The 13,787-nt window shown below is 37.1% G+C and overlaps 1 pseudogene; it reads right to left on the bottom strand.

The window, feature by feature from the left end:
* Nucleotides 1-6,166: 6,166 nt before the first annotated feature.
* Nucleotides 6,167-6,851, bottom strand: LOC124102875 (ribosomal protein uL30-like; annotated as a pseudogene).
* Nucleotides 6,852-13,787: the final 6,936 nt, after the last annotated feature.

Here is a 13,787-nt window from a genome sequence, read left to right as displayed (position 1 = left end):
CACTGTCATATTTAAATCAGATTATACATATCTGTCTCCTTGTTTGTGATTTGTTTCTGGTGAAAACTTTCCAAATCCTTCCTTCTAGCTTTTGAAATGTATAGTACCTTATTATTTACAGTCAACGGACTGCAATAGAACGTTTTGCTCCTGTCTACCTGTAACTTGGTACTTGTTATCAACCTTTCCTGATCCCTTTCTATCTGATTCTCCCCAGTCTGTGCTAACCTATTCTAAACTTTGATGAGATCAGTTTTTATGATTCCATCTATGAGTGAGATCACACAATATTGGAGGGGTTACTTTAAAAAAACAGGTCTTTATGGGCCTCCAGATAGACGATAAATTTTGATTCATTGGAAGTGTGAGGATGAGCAATGAAGGAAGCAGGATATGGGATATCAGAGTATATGAACATTTTATTGATAGAAGTTGAGAGGACGATCATTTTATTTATTTTTGTACTGAGGATTAACTCAGGGGCACTCAACCACTGAGCCAAATCTCCAGCCTTATTTTATATTTTATTTAGAGCCAGGGTCTCACTGAGTTGCTTAGTGCCTCACTATTGCTGAGGCTGGCTTTGAACTCACAATCCTCCTGTCTCAGCCTCCCAAACCGCTGGGATTACAGGCATGTGCCACTATGCCCAGCTGAGAGGATGACCATTTTAGGATGAAAATTTCAAAGAGATGCCTAAAATGATAGCTGACTTAAACTGCTAGCCACATAAAAAGACCCTTAACATCATTAACCATCAGGGAATCAAAACTAGAATGAGATATCACTGTATACCTACTAGAATGACTGAAATAAAAAAGAAATAATAATAAATATTGATGAGGATTTGAAGAAACTAGAACCCTCAAATATTGATGGTAATAAATGGTGCTACTGCTTTGGAAAATAGTTCAACAGTTCCTGAAAGGGTTAAACATAGGATTGCATATGAACCAGCAGTTTTGCTCCTAAGTATATACCTAAGAAAACAGCAAACATGTGTCCAGACAAAAATGTGTATATGAGTGTTCATAGTGGCAATATTCATAACATCCCCAAAGTTGAAAGAGCCTAACCTGATGAATGAATATTATTATTAATATTATTCAGCTATAGAAAGAAATGAACCAATCATAACATGAAGAGAGAGCCTACAGAATGGGAGAAAATCTTTACCACATGCACCTCAGAGAGCACTAATCTCTAGGGTATATAAAGAACTCAAAAAACTAAAACCCCCAAATAACCCAATCAATAATTGTGCTAAGGAACTGAACAAACACTTCACAGAAGAAGAAATACAATTGATCAACAAACATGAAAAAAATGTTCATCTCTAGCAATTAGAGAAATGCAAATCAAAACTATTCTAAGACCCTAAATGTGCAAAATTATAGCAGACCCACATCAAGGCACATTATAATGAAAATGCTTAACACACAGAATAAGAATAAAAATTTAAAAGCTGGGAGAGAAAAATATCAGACTACATATAGTGGGAAACCAATTCTCAGCTGATTCTCAATTCAGACCCTCAAAGTTAGGAGGTCCTGGAATAACATATACCAATCTTTGAAAGAAAATAGATGTCAACCAAGAATCCTATCCAGCAAAATTAAGCTTCTGATTTGAGGATGAAATAAAAGCCATCCATGATAAACAAAAATTTTAAAACTTTGCAACCAGAAAGACTGCACTTCAGAATATTCTCAACAAAATATTCCATGAAGGTGAAATGGAAAAAAAAAAATGAAAACCAATGAATGGGGGAACTACACCAAAGGAATAGTCACAAAGGAGACACTAATTCAAATTAAAAACTAAAAATAAACCAAAATGACTGGGAACACAAATCATATCTCAATTATAACCTTGAACATTAATGGCCTAAACTCATCAATCAAAAGAAATAGACTGGCAGTTTGAAATAAAAAACAAGACCTAAACATATGCTGTCTCTAACATATGCTGTCTCACCTCATAGGCAAAGACATCCACAGATTGAAGGTGAAAGGATGGGAGAAAACATATACTTTCATGGATCAAGAAAATAAGCAGGATTTTTTTTTCTAAAATAGACTAAGTTATGTAAGGTATATATAAGTGTAATATTACCTTAATGCATCTTTAGCATCTGTAGGGGTGATTTGATAGCTCTCTTTCCATTGATAGTATTTTTTTTCTTGATTAGGACTTGTTAGATTTTTAAAAATCAACTTTTAGCTGTATTATTTCTTTTCAGTTTTGCATATTTCTGCTCCTACTGTTATTTTTTCCTTCCTACTACCTAATTTGAAAATAATTTAATTGTTTATCTAAGTTTTTTCTGATACAAATACTTTAAGTGTTCGTCTGAGTACTATTTTGTCCCAGAGATTCTGATATTTTAAGCTTTTATTATCGCTTAGTTCACAGTACTTTTTATTTACTTTTCTTGTGCTTTCTTCTTTGACCTGTGAGATATTTATAAGTGCCATTTAATTTTGAAGTAGTTGAGACATGGGGTGGGGTTCTATATATCTTAAGGAGATTGATTTTAATGTAATATATCATGCAGGAAATACAGTCTGCATGATTTCACATTTTTAAAATTCTCAAAGCTTACTTTATGACAGAAGATGGTCTATTCTTATTAATTTTCTACTTATAATTTTTGTATATAGTTCTCTATAGATAACAAGTAGGTCAAGGTGGCTGATAATGTTAAACCTTCTATATCATTACTCCCTCCAGCAAAGTGAGGGGGATTGAAATCTCCAAATGTGATCGTCGTTTGTCTTCCTAGTCTTATTAATTTTTACTTCATGTATTTAGAAATTTTGTTATTAGGTACATACACATTTAGGATTGTGATACTTTCTTGAAGAAGTTACCCTATTATGGTCTTGAAATGTTCTCTTTATCTCTAAAAATATTTTTTCCTAAAATTTATTTTATATTAATAACTCTACTTCAGATTTCTCATGCTTATTTTCTCCTTCTTTTGCTTTTAACCAATTGGTGTATTGATATTTAAAGTATGATATATCTATAGAACATATAGTTATGTTTCATATGCTTATTTTCCATTTGATTATCCTCTTCAACAAAATACCTTTTATGTGTTTTGTTAATTTTTAATTGTATTATTTGCTGATTATTGAGTTTTCCAGTCTTTGTATATTTTGCAAATAAGTATGTGTATTGCAAATGTTTTTTCACACACACAAAATTGTGATTAAAATCAGGCAAGTGTAATATACAAAAATCCCAACTGAATTATATACTTCAATTATTTTATAATATGTGAATTATAGTTTAATAAAACTATTATTTAAAAAAATCTGCTAAGCAGGGCTTGGTGGTGCATACCTGTAATCCCAGCAACTCAAAGGGCTGAGGCAGGGGGATCACAAGGTTGAGGCCAAGTTTAGCAACTTAGCAAGGCCTTGTCTCAAAATACAAAAACTCTAGGGATGGGATGTGTAGCTCAGAGGTAAAGTACACCTGGGTTCAATCCCTAGTACCCAACCACCACCAAATCTGGTAAAACTACATCAAAGCATGATTTCAGATGGAGTGACATGATGTCTGGGATTTGCTTGAACATAGTTCATTATTAGGGGCTAAGGTTCTGAAGGAAAAAAGGTTGGCTGTGATTTGATTATTGTTGAAGCTGAGATATAGGTACAAGGGCATATTATTTCATCTACTATTTTATATAATTGGTATTTTTCATAATAAACATTAACAACATACTGATAAGTTTACTTTTATTTTTTAATTTTATTTATTTTTTATGACAATTATTTATTCATGTAAGATTATAAATTTAAAACCATTTTTGTTTTAACAACCATGTGTGGCAAACAAGCTAGAGGATATCAGCTCTATTTTTGCAGTGCTGCAGACTAAACCCAGGGCCTCAAGCATATTAGGCAAGCACTCTACCACTGAGCTATAGTCCAGCCTGTTTCCATATTTAGTAAGAGATCTGGGATATAAACCCAAGGCTTCCCTACCTACACCTATTTTTCCATGACTTTGCAATACATCATTTAAAAATAATCTGATATCACAATGCTCTCCAATATTAAATAATAACATTTATAATAACATCTGCTTCTGGCAGGTTAAACTCTGGAACCAAATCCAATTAATTACCTCATAACCTGGCACATTTTAAGGCATTCCTATACCTTTCATTCAATTTTCATAGCTGTATTCGAGGGTCTTAAGAACCAAAACTGCTGCAGAGCTGATCCCAAAGGATCAAGAAACATAATGTTTAAGCATGTTCTCAGTTTAACTGGGCTCTAACACATTCTCACCAACTGTTTAGATGATAAGCTGAAGTGTTAGGAGCTGCCATATGAGAACTGAGTGCCCCTTAGCCCTGAGCTATGAGAATGTGGAGATGTGGCAAGCCAGCCATGGCTGTGTGTGTGTGTGTGTGAACTGAGCATTGAGCGCACAAAGTGGACTGAGCCAATGTTGCCTCTCTGGGTGGACCTCGCTCCGGTCTTTTTGCTTGCTCTGCCATGATCCCCACACAGCTCATGAGATGGGCATGGCCTTCCTAAAAGTCAGTCAATATGCCGACAGCAGACATCAACCCCCTGAAATCTAACCCCTTGCCTCATTTGAATGGCTTATCCCCAATAAAAGGGTTCAGCACATGCTCCTTGCTCGCTCTTTCCATGAACCCCTAAAAAGGCATTTCTGTCTCTCAGTGATTATTTCATGTCAGCCCACTTCACCTGGAGTGACTTTGAGTGTTTAGTTGTAGAACTCGACACTGAAGCAATCAAGAGGGAATAGAGGGAAGTACCACTTCAAGGATAGACACTGATGAAAATAAATAGTATCTACTTTTTTTAGGATTAGCATCCCCAGAAACCTTGTTGATCTCCCTCATTACTAGAAAGATAAAGGACAATACTTCCTAAGTCCAGAATAAGGTGGGGGGGGGGCAAGAAATCCAACTGAGTTGCCTGCCTGGGTCCTAAAAAGTCAAAATAATGCTAATTTCATTCATGCCAAAACAAGAATATAGCTCCCTTCTTCCTAATCTGGATTTTAAGGAGAAGGCTGATCAGGGAAACCTGGAAATTGCATCCTGAATCCCAGGGGAGAAAATAATTAGTAATGTAGTTATAGATGATGTAGAAAGTGAAAAATCCATCACTCTATCCTTTTTTTGGCACTGGGGATTGAACCCAGGGGTGCTTTACCACTAAGCTACATCCCCTCCCACACTTTTTTTTACATTTTTGAGGCAGGGTCTTGCTAAATTGCTAAGGCTGGCCTTGAATTTGTAATCCTCCTGCCTCAGCCTTCTGAGTTGTTGAGATTACAGGTGTGTGCCACTGAACCTGGCCCGCCATTATGTTCTTTACAGAAACACAATTGGCTGGGTAAACTTTGGTCTTCTGCAGGTCATGGAATCAGAAGACTAGCAAGATCAAGACCTGGGTGACCAAATGCTAATAAGAACAAGACTTCCTTAGAGAAGATGTGTAAGTCCTGAAAGAGAAGGGTCTATGAACACCCTGAAATTCTAGGCAAAATTTGAGTACGTTGTGTTCAGGGTGAAGGATTCCTCCTTTCTCAACATCTGAGCTTGTGAAGGGAACTTAAGTCTGTTGCAGGATAGGATAGAAAAGCCCCCTATACACTTAGAGCCAAGGCAAGTCTGACAGTTCATAAAGCTGTCAGGTGAAAGGTGGAACATGGATTCACAACAGAGACATACGAGAACTTGGTTTTTGTGCTTTCTTCCCAAGTATTTTAAGTCTTTTCAAGACAAGGCTCTTGGGACATCTAGATTCAAGTGTGCTCCTGGACTTGGTCCACTGCTGCAAGAGGCTTAGGGAGACTTGTATACATGCCTGGGTTATTCATTCATCAATATTAAACCGCAGGACAAAAGATGAGACAAAGTAGGGCTCCTTTCTCCATGGCATGTGTTGATTTCAGAGCAGAGGTGGTCAACGTGGAAAACAATTTTCCTTGGAACTGGGCTGTGATGAGAGGTGCCTGCCATGATCATAACCTACTGTCTCTTCCCCAATCCCTTCCTTCCAGTTTCTTAAGGCAGAAAATAATCTTCTGTGAAGATACTTGGCAACAGTTCCACCCAACAGAAACACATACTTCTGATGCACTGCTTTCAGATATTCTGGGTTTAGTTCAGCTGGCGGATGAGCTTATTGATGCTGTCACCCCTAGGAAAGGGTGCCATAATCCAGGGATCTCCCAAAAATGCTTCCCCAGGGAGGCAATTTCATGAATGAGGTCTTCCAGACAAATGATATCAAACTTCCCCAGATGCTCCTCAATCACTGTGTTGTCTGTCAGGGGGATGGTCTTATTCTTGACCCTTGCTTATCCACGTTTCGAGATGAGTTCCCGGACAGACTTCAGATTTGGAAATCCCCAGGTCACATAAGGTTCTACTATCCATAGCATTTTTAGGCTTTTGGGGGTGACTTTAACAAAGACACCACTAAATATTTTCTTCAGACGAAGTCTTGCAATGGTCCTCTGCACCAGTAAGCTCACCCCATTAATCCTTTGGATGCTACAACAAAGGCCAAGGAATGTTTATCAGGTACTTCCAAAGCACAAGGTTTCACTTCTAGTCTGATGCGCATGTGGTCGCGTTTCTGCCTCCAAGAATCATGTAGGAATGATTCTAGTCACTTAAATCTGAATTCTTTTCCTTTTCTCTTCTTCTTTGCCAAAAGTACCTGCTTTGCCTGGGTAGCTTTGAGGGCCTGATTAGCCTTCCTCTTTTTCAGGAGATTTTTCTGGAACCAAAGGGATCTTTTTCTTTGCTCTTCCTCCGCCATCTCTCCAGTGCTGCAATTACTCAAGTTTACTTTTAGACTTTGATTCTAGGGTACTTACCAGCAGGTCATAACCATGAGAATTGAAATAGCACTGGTTAAGAGTCTGGCATTTGGGGACAGTCTATGTATTTTGAATTCTTGTTTTGCTTTGTGACCCTGGCAAACCATATAACTTCTTTATGCTTTAGCTGCCTTACTCATAAAATAGAGGTTTAAAGCACCTACATTATAGAAATGTTACAAGGATTAATGAGTTCATAGTCACAGAGTGCTTGGGACTTTTCATGTGAGAAAAAAGGAAGGCAGGGAGGGAAGGAGGAAGAGAGAAAGGAAGAAATGAGGGAGTGGGAGAGCGAGGGAGGGAAGGAGGACTGATTTCTTCACTATTTTTGAAGAACTTCATTTTCGTCTCCTCCCCTTGCTTTTAAACTGAGAATATGCTTTGGCTTTTTAAACATCTGTACTTGCTGCTCATCTATAGAGAGACAAGTGCTGTTGACATGCCCAGAGGAAAGTGCTGCTCAGACACTAAAGCAGAGCAGGAACTGATGGGTGGCCTGTCCCCATCAGCCTGCCGTTCCCAGGCACTTAGCATCATTTGTCAGATCCTCTGGGAATGCATTTCCATAGATTGTTGAAATAGGCAGATTCCTTGCAGCTGCTGCTCAGTCTCACTGCACCCTTATTTCTGACCCAGGCAGCCATATTTCTGCCTGTGGTGGAGTGGGAGGTTAGTAGAGATAATTGTGCTTTTTGGCCAATCATTATATTAAGTGTTTTCTGCTCTTGTGCTTGAAAATTATCTCTTTGCTCTGAAAGCATCCAATAGCTTCAGTCAGAGGGCCAGGTACAGGTTTCTTTTTCTCTACATTAATGGATGCTTTTATGGGCTTACTTTCACTCTTGGCAGGACACATTTTCTACTTTCTACCAAGGCTGGCTCTTGGTTCTGACCCTGGTCTTGGCAAGGATGGGTTCATGGCTGCCTCCAAGGTGATGTTCTTGATTTCATAGCAGGAAGCATCAACTTTTCCTTGCCATATACTACCCATTTCTCACCCTCTTTCTTCCCCACAAACCCTGAACACTCATCTATTTACCCAGCAAGCATTTACTGATTTCCCACTGCATGAGGAATGCTATAATAAAGATTATGGGGATTCCACAAAAGTAAAGGAAGGAAGATAAGAAGGCAAGAAGGAAAGAGAGGAAGAAAGGTAGGTGATGGCTGAGTTTGGGAAACTAATTATCTAGTTGGAGATTTGTTTAAAATTTCCACAGCAAATTATCAGTGCCTTATAATCCCTTTCTTGCTTATAACACAACATCTTCTATCTTGCATTGTAATTTGCTTTCTTTTTTTAGTTTTATTGATTTTACTTTTTTAAATACACGACATCAGAATGCATTACAGTTCTTATTACACATATAGAGTACAATTTTTCATATCTTTGTATATAGAGTATGTTCATGCCAATTCATGCCTTTATACATGTACTTTGTGTTTTTTTTTGCATTACAATTCTTATTACACGTATATACCACAATTTTTCATACCCGTTTATATATAAAGTATGTTGATACCCAATTCATGTCTTCATACATGTACTTCGGATAATGATGATAATGATGTCCATCACATTCCACCGACCTTGCTAATCCCCTGCCCCCTCCCTTTCCCTCCCACTCCTCTGCCCTATCTAGAATTCCTCTAATCCTCACATGTTCCCCCTCCCTACCCCACTATGAGTCAGCCTCTTATATCAGAGAAAACATTCGGCATTTGTTTTTTTGGGATTGGCTGACTTCGATTAGCATTATCTTCTCCAACGCCATCCATTTATCTGCAAATGCCATGATTTTATTCTCTTTTGCATTGTAATTTTATATGTGCAATAAAAGCTCACCTGTTCTTTATTCTTATTTGTCCCTTCATTCAAATCCTCTTCTATGAGAAATAAACTTTTTATGTTGGTGCTTTTGTAAATGTCATCCACCCTGACACAGGCCCAGCACATAGAAATGCATTTCCCTCCCTCCCTTCTTCCTTGTCCATTCTTCCCTTCTCATCTTCCTTCTTGGTATTTGGATTGTGCTAATAATTTTGTATAAACCATGCATATATCTAGGGTTACTCTTTTTTAATATTTATTTTAATATTTATTTTTAGTTTAGTTATTAATATACACAATATTTTAATTTTATGTGGTGTTGAGGATTGAACCCAGTGCCTCACGCATGCTAGGTGAGCAGTCTACCTCTGAGCCATAACCCCAGCCCCTAGAGTCACTTTTTAGGTTTATCAGCAATAAACAATACCAGCAATACTTCATTGACTCCTAGTGGCTTCATGCAGAAGATGGAGAGGAAAGGTTTGAGACTGATGATGTGAGCCAACACTACGTGAAGAAGAAGTGTACTGCCATGATAAGACATTTAGATTTTATGTAGGAAGTAATGTCTATTTGTGTTATATATTTGATGAATATTTACTATGAGTAGGCTCTCTTATAGGCACTGAGAATACAGCAGTGATAAAATCGATTAGGTCACATGAGGTTCTTACCCTGAAGGAGCTTTATTCTAGTGGAAGAAGACAGGTAACAAATGCAGAAATATGGTTTCTATGAATGAATAATAAGTACTATGAGGAAGATAAAATAGAATATTGTGAGGAGGAGTGTCTGGGGTGATGCTGGTCCCACCAGGCCTTTCTGAAGTGGTGACATTGGAGGTGAGAAGTAGACACTGGGAAGGAGGAAAGCATGTAGTGATGGGATGGGCAGGCTGGGAGGTGCACAGCATTCCAAGCTCAAGGTGCAGCAGATGCACTGCATGGACAAGTTTGTGCAAACAAGTTTGGCATCTTCAGGGAGGGAAAAAAAGGAGTGATGGGAGCCCAGGGCTGGGGACTGAATAGAGTGAGATGTGTTTCGAGAGATTAAAGGGTGGTCAGTTCTGCTGTCATTGGTAAGAAGTGTTGATATTTCTCAGTGGGAAATTCTGGAGAATTTTAAGTTAGATAGTTCTTCTAATTTACTTGAATGGTTGTCTGGAGGATAGATGGGAGAGAAGCAAGGGTCAAGGGGCCAGTTAAGAGGCGGTTGCATCCAGGGGTGAGGTTAGAGTGGTTCTACCTGGGGACTAAGCAGGAGGTCACATATAGAGAGAAACTCACTTTTGTCTCACTCATTCCCTCACCCCTTGTAGAGAAGAGACATAATTCTGTGTAGAAACACTGATGATGAGAACAGTGTTCATACCCAAGAGAGAACCAAGGGTTCTGAGGTTGACTCTCACTTTATTTCACTGTTCTAACTCATTATCAGGCAGGGCTCTGTGTCTCACTCCACTGTTAAAAACACTCTGTGTCACAGAAGAAACAGAGGTTGGGTGATGAGAGACTTTGTGGCCCCCAGCCTGCATTCTCTTTTCCCAGTTGATTCCAAGACTTGACCTCTCAGCTCCTGAGGACATGGATAGTCTTCTCCAGCTGCTCTCTCTAAAATTAACACCTTCCCCCAACACCGGGGAGAACTTGACAAAGACATAATAATTGTGGGAGATTTCAACATCTCTTTCAATTAAAGATATTTAGTAATCCAATTAAGTGAACACACAGAAGAGCTGAATTTTTTGCTACTTTTAATACATTTAATTTAATTGTCATTTGTTGAAATTTAAACTGGAGAATGTTCAGTTTTCATTTGTAAATGGATGATTTATAAAGATTGAGGTGCTTGACATTGAAGAAACCCTCAAATTTTGACAAGTAAAGATTTTACATGTCATATTCTTGGGTTACAATCCAGTAAAAACAAAAAGATAGATGGATCACCTAAATTTTCTTCACTACTAGGATTAAATGAAGGGCTATATACCTAAATAATCTCTAAATAAGTCAAAAGGGAAATTATAAGTTTTCTAGGAAGGATTAAAAACAGAGAGTAGTTCATGCCCAAATCAATGTACACTGCAAAAGCTATACATACCCAAAGAAAAATACATAACCTTAAATATTTTTATTAGTACTGAGGAATATAGACTACAAATACAACTTCTTAATATTTATTTAAGAAATTAGAAAAACATAAAAACCAGAAGGAAAAGAATTAAAGATAAAACTATAATGAATTGAATTATAAATAGAATAAATAATTTTTAAAAAATGACCAATAAACCACTTGTTGAGTCTAAGGAGAAAAAGAGAAAAAGTATTTACTAGATTAGGTATAAGAAAGGGGGCATAGACATAGATATTAGAAAAATTAAGAGTCCTAGGAGGTATTGCTTGCAATTTCATTATAACAAATTTGAAAAATTTGAAGGGAATAATTTGAAGAGAATAATTTATTTCCCAGAAGATATAAATAATCAATAGTAAAGAAGATATGGAAAATGACTGTTGGTGAAAACTGAAAAGGTGATAAAAGATCTATTTTTTAAAACCCCAGGAGAGGATAAATTCATAGCAATTGTCTAATTTTTCAAAAATGAATAACTTCTTTTGTTTTTTCAAGTGATTCCCAGCCATTTAAAAAAGAGAGACATCTCTCCAAAAGGTTTCTTGAAGCTATCATGACTTTAATACTAAAACTTGAAGAGGATAAGTAACAAGTATAATAAACCTCACTTATGAATATAGAAGCAAAAATTATAAGAAGTATTGAAAGAAATAATATGGCAATAAATAAAAAGAATTACACATTTGAAGAAGTATTTTTATTTTAGACATGTAAAAATAGATTAATAGCAAGAAATCTAGCAACATTATTATATTAGCAAATAATATCTTTTGATAGATATGGAAGAAGGGTTGCTAAAAGTTATTAGCTGATCCCAATTAAACTATAAAGAGCCAGACATAGCAGTGCTTACCTGTAATCCCAGCTACTTGGGACGCTGAGGTAGAAGGATCAAGAGTTCCATGCAAAAACAGCCCAATTATACTATAAGTAAAATAGTAACAGAAGGAAATTCTTTGTGGACATCATTTTAGCTGGCAATCATTATTTGTCCTATTTTGAAAATTAAATTTTCCTACTGCAACAATGTTTATGCTGCCCTCCCAAATTCATATGTTAAAATCTTAACTCCCACACTGATGTTATTAGGAGGTGGGACCATTGGGAGACTAGATCACCTTGAGAGTGGTGCCTCATATATGGGATTAGTACCCTTACAAAAGAGACCCCAGAGAGCTCTCCCACTCTTGCAATGAGAGGTCAAAGCAAAATCATAGCTGTCTATGAACCAGGAAGCAGGCCCTCACCAGATCCAACGCCAGCAACTTGATCTTGACTTCCCAGCATCCAGAATTGTGAAAAATAAATTTCTGTTGTTATAAGCCACCCAGTTTATGGTATTTTGTTCTAGCAACCCGAACCAGTTTTGACATAACTTTATGACAAAATGTTGTATTCTGAACTTGCTCATCAAGAGACTTCAAACAACTCTCCAACTAAATGGTTAGCTAGACCAGGTTTCCTTTCTTTTGCTAACTACAAAAATTCCATTCCATTACAAAATACTCATAACATTCACTCAGTTCCCTTGATATGAAATGTGAGGGGATCTCAGTCATTTCTCAGTAGAAAAACAATTGTTTGATGGTAGATAACTATGCACTGTCCAGGCCGAAGGTCAAGGGCATGCATGCATGCAGATTAACCTAATGATGACTCCTCCCTTTATTTACTCACTAACACTAGTGTGCTTTGTTATTTTCAGTTCCATCACAGAATTAAATAGAAACTCTATGTACCAAACCTGACAGCAAAATTATTCTAAAATCAAATTGTAAAATTTTTTCTACTAAAATTGGGAACTGATCAGGGATGTTCACTTATTATCATTGCTATTTACTACTGCATGGGAAATCCTAGTGATAAAGAGACAAGAAAATGTAATAATTGCTATAAATATTGAAAAAAGAAAAGAGAAAACTATCATTTTTTTGCTGCTGATGAAATTCAAGACTTCAGCAAATAAAAACACAAAAATTAATGAGAAAATTTGGCCAGGTGACCAACATAGATTCATATACAAGAGTCAGTCATTCAAAATTCTTTTTTTTTTTTCAAGATAGTAACATTTTTTTTAAAGATTGAGATAGAGAGAGAGATAGAGAGAGAATTTTTTTTAATATTTATTTTTTAGTTCTCGGCGGACACAACATCTTTGTTTGTATGTGGTGCTGAGGATCGAACCCGGGCCGCACGCATGCCAGGCGAGCGCGCTACCACTTGAGCCACATCCCCAGCCCCAAAATTCTTAATAATAAGCACTGAGTAAAAGAAATGGGAAAAATATCATTTATATAAGTTATAAGATACAGTATTTCTAAATAAATTTTAAGAGAAAAGCACAGGAACAATATGAAGAAAATTATACAAATTTAGTTATGACATTGTTCCAGTCAACTTTGCATCACTGTGACCAAAATACCTGACAGGAACAACTTAGAGGAAGAAAATTTTATTTGGGGCTCATGGTTTCAGTCCATAGATGACCGACTCCATTGCTTGGGGCCCAAGATGAACCTAGCATATCAGGAGAGGAGGACCCAACAGATGAAATATGCTCCGGTCATGTGGCAGGCTCAGGAAGCAGAGAGGTGCGGGCCACAGGGAAGATGCACCCTTCCAGAGCACACCCCTAGTGACCTACGCCCTCCAGTCATGCTCCCCTTGCCTACAGTTACCATTCAGTCATTCAAACTAGGATGGACTGATAAAGTTATAGCTCTCATATTCTCATCATTTTACCTTTGAACATCCCCACATTAACACAGGAGCCTTTGGGGGACACCTGATATCCAAACCATACAGACATTAAACAGATCTGAATAAATGGTAAAGTGAGGTTTTAATTTTATTGTTTTTAACATTTTAAATTGGTGCATTATAGATGTACATAGTGTTGGGATTTCTGTTTACATATTTATACATGCAC

The sequence above is a fragment of the Marmota monax genome, unplaced genomic scaffold, assembly GCF_021218885.2.
Source record: "Marmota monax isolate L192 unplaced genomic scaffold, Marmota_monax_Labrador192_F-V1.1 WCK01_AAM20220418_F8-fsc00112, whole genome shotgun sequence".
NCBI lineage: Eukaryota > Metazoa > Chordata > Mammalia > Rodentia > Sciuridae > Marmota > Marmota monax.
Note: the sequence above shows the minus strand (reverse complement) of the source record. Positions and strands in the feature narration are given on the sequence as shown.